Source organism: Coloeus monedula (genome assembly GCF_965178545.1).
Source record: "Coloeus monedula genome assembly, chromosome: 7".
Taxonomy (NCBI): domain Eukaryota; kingdom Metazoa; phylum Chordata; class Aves; order Passeriformes; family Corvidae; genus Coloeus; species Coloeus monedula.
The window spans coordinates 7,925,336-7,937,306 of NC_138787.1; positions in this window are offsets into that span (position 1 = coordinate 7,925,336).

Sequence of the window (11,971 nt, forward strand, 5' to 3'; positions counted from 1 at the left end):
GATTCAGTCTCTCACAGACCTCCCTGGCTAAAAGGTTGAATGCCAAAGGGAAAAAAATCCCACACAATATTCTAAGCAATATTTGACTCTAATGCAGTGGTCATCCTGAATCTTGGTATGTGCTCATAAACAAACTGTCATGGTTGCAAAAGGTACGGGGAAGCAGAGAGAGATGATATAAAATGAGAAAGTTAGTGTGAGTGAGATTATCAGACAGAAAAACCTGAATTTGCATGACCACACAGCCCACAGAAAAGACTCACATGATGCTTAACTACCCTGAAAACACATTTTGAGCATCTGTGAATGTATAGCTGATGCAGAAAATGCTACTGAGCAATATCTATCAAGGATCTAAAACTACCATGTTGCAGATGGCTTTCATTTTTCAGAAAAATGTGTGGACAAACTGCTTACAGTATTTCAAGTGGTACTTGCTCATTGATCTGTTCACACTGGAATGGGAACGCTGCACAAATGCCCGGTGTGCACTGCTGTGCAAACGAGGGCGCTGAAAGCTTTTCCTCCGGAGACTGATGCTTCCAGAGGTACCTCCTGAGGCAGGAGGGGGAGTTTGGGGTGGCTGAACGGGGAGGTGCTTCCGACACCGCAGCTGCTGAACAAGAATACAGCTTAACAGAGCTGACAGAGTTTGTGGAAATGTCAAGTCAATCTCCATCAGGATTTCAAGCACAAGGCAAATAGGTGCAGACAGACATTGAATGCATTCCAGACACTGGCCCCTCTCTCAGCTGTTACAAAGTAGAGAACATTTAAAATTTGCTTTTTCTCAGCCTCAGAGGAAACCCTTGGGAAAAAGTACCTTCCGATACATTCTGGCAGAATTTAGATTAAATAGGGACACACATTCTTACTCCCTGAACTTAATTAACAAGCAACAAGACAATAAGCAAGAGAGAGTTTAATGAAATGTATAAAAAATGCATTATCTCTATGTTTTATAAATGCAAGCCCCTTATTTGCAAACCCAGAGAGTATTCTAGCTTCTATTTGTTTGAATACTACTTAATTTTCTTATAATATCTTAGATTTTATTAATTCATTTTTATTTTTTCACTATTTCAGTCTTCCTAGAGAACTTTCTGGAAAGCTGTGAAATATGTGGTGGGTGTATATTTCACCATTCTGACATTTCTGCCACTAGAAACAGTGGCGAGACTGTTTTTTCTTAAAACCTAACATCCAGCCTTCTTCCTGGGAATCAAAAATGCATGTTGGTGTTTCAAAGGGCAAACAAGCCTCCAAGAAAAGTTAAAAAAAAATCCTGTGGTTGGCCCCAAGAAGCCTGCTGTTTTCCAGGAATGCTGGATTAGTTTGTGATCTACAGCTCCCTGTTTCAATACAGCTGTGCTTTTTTCCCCACCAAACCTTATGCAAGAGAATCACACAACTTGAGCTCTGACTGGAGCTGACCCAGGGTTACACTCCTGGAAAGCAGCACTTGAGGACACTTTCAGGAGAACACTGCTGTAAGCAGGAGTTTGTGGGGAGTTTGTTCTTGTGGGCACCCAGGGAAGCAGTTCTGTGAATACTGAGACCTGACCAAAGGCAGGGAAAATTCAAGATGTAGTAATGCCTCAAACTCTTTCTTTAGGGTAATGTTGGTACAGCCTTGTAGTATATCTTTTTTTATCCAACCAGCTATTGGCTGTTATTTTTATTCTGGTGTTATAATTTTTGTCCCATCAGTGCATAATAAGTATATGCTAGAAAAGCCTTGCCAAATTTAGAAAGCAGATAAACAGTGCCATACCTTTATTTTTAAAAAATAATTTCTTACCAAAACTCTTGTGTGCTGCTCTGGGATTGTCTTTTCAAAGCTGATTTGTTAGGGGAAAGCGTTTACCTTTCAGTTGCACTGCTGTATTGGATATTTCACAGTTTTTTACCACTGTAGGTATGATGAGATAAAAACAGAAATATACTTCCTATCTTTTTCAGTCTCTTAATGTCATTGGATGTCAGGCCATTCCTTTGTCTGCATATTGAGATTTAGACATAAATAAGATTTTATGTATAAGTTGTATCTTTTCTATATTGTTCCATTGCAGTGATCATTATTCCTTTGAACTGTCAGAAGTACAGGATTAGGGCATTCAAGGCCCTCTGCTGTGGAGCCAGATTCCAGCAGCGCCCTGTGTGAAGGAGCTTCACTCTGGGCTTTGGAACCTCAGTGTACACCTTGAAGGCAGCTGGGGGGGGTATGACCTCAGGATGTGTCCATTCAGGTGACCCTCTGGTGCTCAGCACATTGGTTTCCAGCTCTGGGAAAGAGGATGAGGAAGCTCAGAAATGCCAACCTTGCTCATGGACTCCCTTACGTGCTACAGTGCCTTGCATAAACTGGTGGGGTGTCTGTACCCCACTCTGAACTTTGGTGTTTCAGCTCTGGATTCCTCTCTTCTCTTCCAGGTCTCCTCTTCCTCACCCCAGCAGTCCCTGTGCCCACACCAGAATCATGTTTATAGTCACAGCCACATTCATTAATCTGAGCTCTTGAACAGTTTACACAGGACTTGCTTGTCTGCTCTAGAAAAGAAATCCTGTACTGAATCTCACTTGATAGGCCTTAGTTGGGTTTTTTCCCCTCAAGCTTAAATTGGTCCCTGTGGAGTGTCTGCTGAGAGAGACACCAGGCCTCCCAGCAGCACTGCTGTAGGACTTGTCTGAAGCATGAGCACTTAAACCTCATGAAAGTCAGTCTAGATACTTCTGATGAATCAGTCCCAGCTTCCCATTAAAGTCTGTCTGGAAGGACTTTCTTTGTGTGGCTGCCGTCATGGTCCGCAGCAGTTCATTGATGAGGAGATGCTGGTTGAGACCAAGCCAAATGTACTCCTGCTTTCCAAAGGGCTGTCTCAGGACCAGTCTGTGGCTATGGCAGATTGAATGCACATGGAAAAGTGAATTGCTGCCCCACAGACCTGGCTGCCTCCACTATCCCAACTCTGCCACCCACATGATTCCCTGTGACCAGTATTCCTGTTAATACTTTCAGCCTCCTGTGTATTGCTGAAGGCCCATATGCCATTTCCTAGGAATTCCAGAAAAATGACCAACAGTGCATCCTCCAAATTCATGTATTAAGTCAGGGTAAGACCACCCATCCAAGCAGACTGTAAAGCTTCCCAGATTCATCTCCAGCACTGATTGATGAATTAATTCCCATATGGGCCACTGCCTCTGTCACAGCAGTCTCAATTCCTGGTAACTCCAGGACACTCAGGATTCAGCGTGAGTAGTTCTTAGAAGGTTTTCGTGGTCCAGGTTTTGCACAATCTTCTTTCCTCTTCAGCTGCATTAGGTATAAGTAGCTTTTCTTCTGAGTCTTTGCTGGCGTGACCAAGGGCTTTCCTGACCTCTGCTGTGGGTAAAACACTTTTTAGTCAGAGGTTTCTCTGTGGAGGAAGGGGCCATGTGTGCTGCAGGGATGCCACCTGTCCATGTACAGGCTGCCAAGCCTTGGGCTGGGCCGGGCCAGGTTCTGACAGCTTTGTCAGTTCCCGTTGGAAGGTGTGGCTGGAGGTGGTGTCTGGACAGTCTGGCTGGGCAAACAAGTGCAAGCACCGAGGCTGGCTGGAGAGAAGGTTGGGTTGGGGACAAACATGAGGAGCTCTTACATTAGCAGCCTGTTGGTGTAATTAAAAGGGAGAGGCACAGGAAAGACTTGCAGCTGAGGACAGTGCAGGGAAGGGCAGGAGGGAAAGCTGCACAATTCCATTGTTCAATCACTGTCCATCTTGTGTCAGCATTTTCAGCAGCTGCCAGAGAAGCAATGAACCGCATTCTGTGTGAGGTTATGTGTGCACAGCACAGGTATGTTGGACAGCTGTGACACTGGGGCATCCATCCTCTCTGGGTTCCCAATTCTTGCTGCCTGACTTCATATCCAGTGATTGATGTGTGTAGAGCCCATGGCAGTGCATGGAGAAAGCATTTCTTCTCCAGTCAGTCTGTGCATCCAAATCATGGAAATTATTAACTGCTAGGAACCCCTTGCTCAGAGGGATACAGACTTAGGGTGGTGAATGTATGTTTTTATGTGACCCTTTCATGGATTTAATTTAACTGGTATTGTTTCACAATAGCCTTTATTGACAGAGTACAATAAATTTCAGTGTGACAGTGGTTCTCCCTGTGATTGCCCCATAGGTACCCTTAGATGCTTGACAGATAATGCAGACACTTAGCTCCCTCCGGGGTTGGCAGACAGTTCCTCCCTGGAATAATTATCAAAACATGTTTCTAATCCCATCTCCAGGAAATTTAGTTAGTTCTTGTTTTCCCCCTCTGAAAGAAAGAAAAAATAAGTATACACCTCATAATGATATAATTATCTCTGCCTATGTGAAATCAACCTACAGTTTGGTAAAGAAAACAACCTTTTCCTTTCTAAGAATATGGCAAGACTGACTTATTAACACAGTAAACTTCAGCTCTTGCCTTTAATCATGCAAATATTTATACATGCGTGTGTTTAAATGGAAATGCTATAGATATAGGTCTATGTACATACCTTCAAACAAAAACCCCACAAAAATCTTTTGGAAGAGCCCACAATAGCACAGCAAGTAACCAGATGAAAGAGATTAAGAGCTGTAGTCTTCCTTGGTGCCACATTAGTGATGCTGCGATCTACCAGCTTCTAAACCCTAATGACTTGATTTAAATACATATACACTTACATGCATTTATTATATTCATTTGATACATAGTTTATGCCAACTTTACTTTGTCAATATGGAAGGAGTAGGAGAAAATAGGAATATTTTTATATACTCTAGCATTTTCAATGAAGAACAAAGGGGAGTTTCAAAGAAAGGGATCAAAGACGCAAAGTTCTTGCTACAGGTTGAGATGTATTGTGATAGATGTGTGACATATGTTGTTATTCCCAAGTAGCTAAGGCAGCCTTATGTATTAACAAAAAACATATTATACATCAGGGACTTGCAGTGAAAGGGCAGTTTTGTGAAAATTAACACCACACTTTGAAAAGGTTTTGTTGGAAGGCAAGTCAGTGCATTACACGACTTAAGCAAAGCTAGCTCCAGTTATGTGTGGAATGTGTTCTCTCTTCCCTGTGTCTGTGTTTCCAGATAACCTAGTACTTGGGTTTTCTTAGTGAAATTGTTGCATAAGAAAGAATTACTTGCTAGTTTTATCACTCAAATCATCCTGAGAGCCTCGTGTTCCAAATAGCCTATGCTGTGGTAAACCAGGGGTGTGCTGCAGAGAAATGAATGCACTCCTCAGTGTGACTGACTTGTAAATTTGCCAGAATCAGCTTCTAAATGTACTGTGTTGTAAGTCCTAGACCTCCTTAACTAAGGTTGTTCTTTCCCATTCACATGGGGCTGCCACTGAAAGGACAGAGTAATACAGCAAACAAAAGGGACAAAGGGGTGTTTTAGGAAAATAGGAAAATAACACAATTAATATGTTATTCTTTCTTCAAATAGAACAATATCATCTAAAGCCACCATACAAAGAGTTAAAAATTGCTCAGAAGTCTTTTTTTTTTGTAATCTAAGGACATGAACATAATTTTAATTTTATCCTTTACCAATACATTTGATCTAGCTACAAAAGTATGTAGACCATTTGCAGCCAGCATTTTCAAGGTGAAAAACCCCAAACCATCAAAAGAAATGGAAGAGTTCCTTGGTGTTTTTTCTGTTGAGTTGAATTACTTTGCTCTGAGTCTATGTTTTAGCTGTCTTTAGATATCTATTTAACAAATTTTAACCTAATCTAATTTCATTAATACTTCTAGACTTCAATGCTTTTTGGTCAGATATTGGAGAGCTTTTTTACTTCTCATGATATCTGAACTCAGCTATGAGTAAAGCTTTCAGTGCGGTCACTGGTAATCTGACCTCCTTTCACATGACATGACCACAAACTGAACTCTACAGCAAAGATTTTACTTCTTTGTTTCATCTCTGATCTGAAGTGATACCAAGTTTCCGTTGTTTCTGGAAAATCTCAAATCCAAGCTAAACTCCAACATGCTCTGTGGTTTTGATCTGTCAGAACATGCAGTTTGCAAATCTCAGGCTGCTCTGCTAGGAAACCCTTGACAAGTGTCTGCTTCATTTTACTTACCAAAATCCTAGATTAATTACAGTGACTGCCCAAGCTTTTGGCACACCAGGGGAGTCAAATCCAGCCTGTTCTGTTTCTGTACTCTTTTAGCAGCTTGGCAGAGAGAGAAGCTCATACTGAATTGGTCATCATTCACTCTATAGCCATGCCACAACAGCAGTGATTTGTCATTTTTTGGGATGTCCCATCCTATCTATGCACACATCAGGAGGCTGAAGAGGGCTGAGATACTTCTATTTGAAAGCAGAGCGCAGAAACCCTTCCAAACCACACAGGTGCCACAGACTGTGCCCTCAAATAACTGCAAACAGAAATAAACGTGTCTCAGCCGAGCAGGAAGGGTTTCATCCACCTCCCTGTGCCATTCCCAGGCTGAGACAGGGTGGGAGGCCGTGCAGGACCTGTCCATGGCAAACGCATAAAACCTGGGTGGCTTTGTGTTAGTCCAGAATGCAGCAGTAGTGCTCAAAGGCACAGGGGAATTTAGGAGAAGTGAAGAGGGATGAGGAAAGACATCACCTTCTCTGGCTCCTGACCTTTGCAGGGTGGTATCGAATGTGTCCCCAGGGAGCAACAGTGACATCCTGCGGCTCAGGAGGATGGTGCTGAGTGCCTCGGAGGATATTGGGAAGCAGCAATATCCTTTCTCATCCAGGTTTGCTAAGGCTGCAGTGATGGTGTTTGTTGGTTGCTTGGTTGATTTGGCATTTGGGGTAGGGTTTTTTGTTTGTTTTAACAGATGAGGAAAGGATCTTTCCATGAGATTAGGAGTGAAGGAGTCTGAAGGGAGGGGAGTTGGGCAGGAATGTTTCCTTTACAGGAAGGGAGGACAGAAATTAAGAAAGATGAGAGTTGGAGAAGATAGCTAGGAAGAGCCCTGAGAAAACCAGCATTGCCTCTAATCTATAGATCTCACTAGAGCTGTAAACAAGATAATTCAAACCACTTGCCATTAAACAAGGAAATTTAAATCCTTTTAAAAGACAGCAGCTTATGAAGGTAGAAAAAAGTAAAATAAAAGAAAAAGGTGTCATGATAAGATGTCTTATGATTTTATGCTGTTTTAAAATACTTGTGCTTCCTGTAATTATTTTATTGCAGATTGAACAGAAATTAGTAAGAAAAATTCCTATCAGAAGAGGCCAGTTCTGGTTCTTTCAAGACACTGAAATATCTGTAGGCCACTTTGCCCTACTACTTTAAAGTGTGGGTGTAAAATCCCTGTAATGTGTGAGCAGAGTACAGTTTGTTTTGACACTGAAACTCTCTTGCAGGCTCAGTAAGAGGCTGCACAATTGTGAACAGCAGGGAAAAGAGTGGAAGGAGCAGTTATCAGGTCTGCTCGCTAAATCCTAAACTGACCGAGGATCTTCATTCTGGTTGTTTCTGTTTATTGCTCTGGATGGATTGCGCATTTAATCCCACTGCTGTACATCTCTGCAGCAAAGCACATCACACAGCTGCAGTCCTAAACAATTACAGGGGCCACACATTTACAGACCCCCAATCCCAGCAGGAGCCTGCAGTGTACCAGAGCAGCCTTTCTAAAGGATTGCGTGGTGAAATGCTAACCACGGGGTAGTCGATTTAATTTCTATGACATGCAGATGGCTCTTGTTGTGTGGTTTCCTTTGCTGCAGCAGCATTCTGTGTCAAGGTGACACTGCACCAAACTACCATATGAATTGCCAAAAAATGTAGTGATGCTCTGATTAGCCTCTCCTATTTGGGTGTTAGTTGATTTTTATTTTATTGATGTCCTTGGGGAAAATCCAATGTGTTTTTTCTCAGACTGCTTTGGATCTAAAACTAATATTGCCACAGATTATTAAATTATCTGGTCACATCTGCTGTTTCCATCTGTTAAGAGAAAGTGCAACTTCATGCTTTTATTCTTTATAAGTGACATTATGTGGTTCACACTGAAAATAATCTATCTGGAAGAGTCCTTGTGTAACAAACCTGAGGCATATGAAAATTTACCATCATCAAAACTGCATTAGAAGATACCCCTTTAAGGTGTGACCCCACTTAGATATCCTTACTATGTAGATTGATTTTTTTCCTATGTTTTTAAAGTGGTTTTCTCAGGACTCAGTGGGAATTTATTATCCAAATTCCACAGAAATTCAGTGGAAAATTGTGCAGCTAAGTTTAGGTGGGGCAGTGGAGAGACACAGGTGCAACTCAGAGGTCTGCGGGAAGGACCTGAGTATTCCTGGGTACTTTGAGCCATTCAAACCCTTTCAATCCTTGCCTGATCCCTGGATTTAATCTGACTGCCTCAAAGACTGGCTTGTGCAGCCTCCTGCTGTGCTCAGTCTTTTCCCTGGGTGCTCTGGGATGGGGATTTAATCCCATCCTCTTCTCCCACGCTGACTGCAGGCACACAGCCTGAATGAAGTGTTTGGATCATCTCGTTCCATGCCCGGACAGAGGGAATTAAAGCCTGAACAGAATCCTTTGATTTGTACAAAAGTTTTGAGGGTCAGTTTCGAAGATTGAGGATTTGTAGGCTCCCCGAAACCTGCTGGAGGTGATGTCAACTCTTCTGTACCTGATCATGCTTTCCCACTGGGGAAACAAAAATTTTAAAAAAGAGTTCCTGTGTAAAGAATACAGCTGGAAGTAGATAAAGCTGGACACTTAGATTTTTGATTTTGAGGGAAAGCTTCAGAAAACAAGGCATCTGCAATAAGGAGTCTTCTAAAGCCCAGCATTACAGGGTGTCATGGTTCTAAGTGTTGGGTTTTCCTGCTTGTACCAAAGGAAGTTTTATTTATTTATTTATTTGCTTTAAATCCATGCTGAGAAAAGGATCTTTTCCCATCTATTTTGGAAAATAGTTGACTTCCTCACTGTTGTGAGGCAGAGATGGAGTATTATGCCACAAATCAGATCACTGAAGTGTAATTGAAAAACCAGCACTGCCACTCATCTGTACCTATCCCGAGAACTGTAAACAAGATAATTAAGACCACCTTGCTATTAAACAAGAAATTTTTAAAAAATAATGGTAACAGCTCATGCAGTTAAAAAATAAAAAGAAGTGAAATGATAAAATAGTTATGTTTAGAGATATTTTACCAGTGTTTTCTTGATTTGGAGATCTGTAGAAGAAAATTCCTCCATTATACATGATAATTTCCAAATTCTTTTCTCAAGTAATCATTATCAGAGGCTTCAAAGAATTCTGTTTTCCCTACATCTTGCCAACCTCACAGTGTAAACTACTGTCTTAATGAACCTGTCGTACTCATTTATATCAATATATGGCTTACATCCATGGTTCTACCAGTACCTGACAGAGCCATTAAATAATAATTTTGCTCAGGTTCTTTCATTATTTTCTATATCTCTTGTTTCCCACTTAGCTTGAATCAGAATACTTCACCTGAAGTGTCCCACTGATCCACTTGCAGGTTGCTGTCACTGCAAAGTGACTCTGTGAGCCCGAGAGCACATACTGGGAGAAACCTGAGCAGAAAACATGTGCAGTGATGAGTAACATCCAGAGAGTACCAAAAAATAGATAATGTAAAATAAGCTAAGCAAATATAATGAGTGCGGTCTTACAGTTGCATCTGCTTTCAACTTAAGTACTGTAAATGAATGCAGTAAGTACATAAAATCACAAGTGAGATAATAAATAGAGTCATTCCAAGGACGTTTACATTTCCATGCTTCTAGAAAACTGATCTGTACTTGTTATGCTGTATCAATTTCATAAGGTATCTTATAACTAAAACAGGAACTCGGCATAATTGTGTATTCAAATATGTCAGTAAAAATATGCAAGAATTAAATCCTCTAGGATTATCTTAATTACATTTTGTAGTTTCTTATAACATTTCTGTTGAACCTTATTATTCTTTTAATAAAACCACTGAAAGTTCATATAGGGAGTCAATTGTAGGAAAACTCCATAGCATTGCAGAGATTATACAGATAATAACAGCCATCCTATACGATCTTTCCTCTTCATCCAAATCTCCATTTAGAGATTGAATACTTGGAGGAGTTTTAGACACCTATGAAGAAAACTTGCAGTTTCTGGGTCATGGTTTCTCTTTTTTTCGTCTCGTGGTTCAATTTAAATAATTTATTTTCCAGTTTTTTCTTGCCTCTTAAAAATTTTGATCATGAAAATCATCAAGCTAATTCCTTATGAAAGCAATGATCTTCCTCCAGAAGATTCCTTACTAAACAAATGAACACAGTGCATTTTTCTTTTTTGAATAACAGTTTTCTGTCTGTTGTTCAAGAATTAAGTGATGTCAATCAGGGGAGGGAAAGAAGAAGAGGAAAGTTATAAAAGGCAGAGTAAACATCATGTGAAAAGAGGGTGCTGAAATTCTAATAAAAGACAGGAACTGGGATCTAGGACAAAATTTTATTGGATACTACTGCAGGACCAGAACAAAACCCTGATAAAATAATTAGAGGCTGGCCAGTCAGTGCAATTCAAAATAAATGTGTAGAAAGCAGATTATCTTCTCACATCCTGGAGATGATAGAGAAACTAAAACAATCCAGTTGAAGCAATTTGAGAACACAACACAAAACATATCACATGTCATGTTTGTCACAGCATATACAAACCAGAACAGTGGCCACCCTCTGCAAAAAGCGTGTGGTGGTTTGGAAGTGCCAGAAGAGACATCAGTGCATTGGCAGGCAGGTGACAAGAGCTCTTTTAGTTTAGGAGGGGTGACAGGATCCCAAGTCAGCCAAGATTTTGAGATCGTCTGCACCCTTGTTCAAAGCAAACAGACAAAAAAGAAAATCAGCTTTGTTTGTATAATATCTGGAACAAGGTCATATATGAAACAGAGGAAATTCAAAAGAAAGCAGATAAAAATAAAAGGATCTGAACAGAGCCTTTGCCAGCCCTCTTTGACTTTGAAAGAGAGCATGTGTGCCCTTTCCGTGCTCTCAGTTAAAAAACTTTCTATTGCAAGAAATTTTCCAGAGTTCTCTTGGGGAAAAAGATTCTTTATATCCACCCCAAGGCCTTGCCATGGTTCCATGTCCTGCCTTTGTCTCGTATGTGCTGCCTTGCCCCAGTCCCCTCTCTGTTCAGCCTGTGCTCCGATGCTTCCCTGTAGCAAGCAAGCTGCACACAACTCCATGCCTCTGGAGGGACCAGGACCCCTGGAACCAGGGCATCTGCAGGGCTCGATGGACATGAGCTCCGAGCAAGATGGAATTGTTATTCCAGCAGAAAATGGAAAGTTTCTTAATTTTAAACTGAACAGAAGTTTGCAACCCCAAGTGATGTTGGGGATGCCGGGAACAATGAAATTGAGAGGATGAAAAGAATCAGAAAGTCATCAGATACAGGAGGAGTTGGAGCACTGAAACAGAAGTGCTGCGGGCTCTAAGTGAGCTTTGGGCATCTGCCAAAAAAACTCATTAAAAGATTGCTTTTTAGCCCCAGTTGTGGAAATTTCAAGTTGAATACAAGGACATGAGATATCTGATAACTGAGGGAACAGTCTTCCTTGTGTGTGGCAAAAATGTACTGATTTGAGGAGTGAGAAATTACGTCTCAAGTTCATGCAAAAAGTATAAACCTGTCTAGACTCCAAACTGCAGTTTCTGGAACCCCTGTGAAGGACAAGATACAGTAAAATGAATTTATTCGAGTAGTCATAGTCATTAGACTACAATATTAGTATTTAGCAATCCTAGATGGATTTTTTTGCCAACAACAGTATTGATTCTGAGAAAAATGTGATTAAATTGCCATTTAAGGGTCATTTAAGGATTGGGATATATAATAGATGGCTTACATTGGCCCTAAATAAACAGCAAATGTCAAGGAAATTATTAAGGCTTT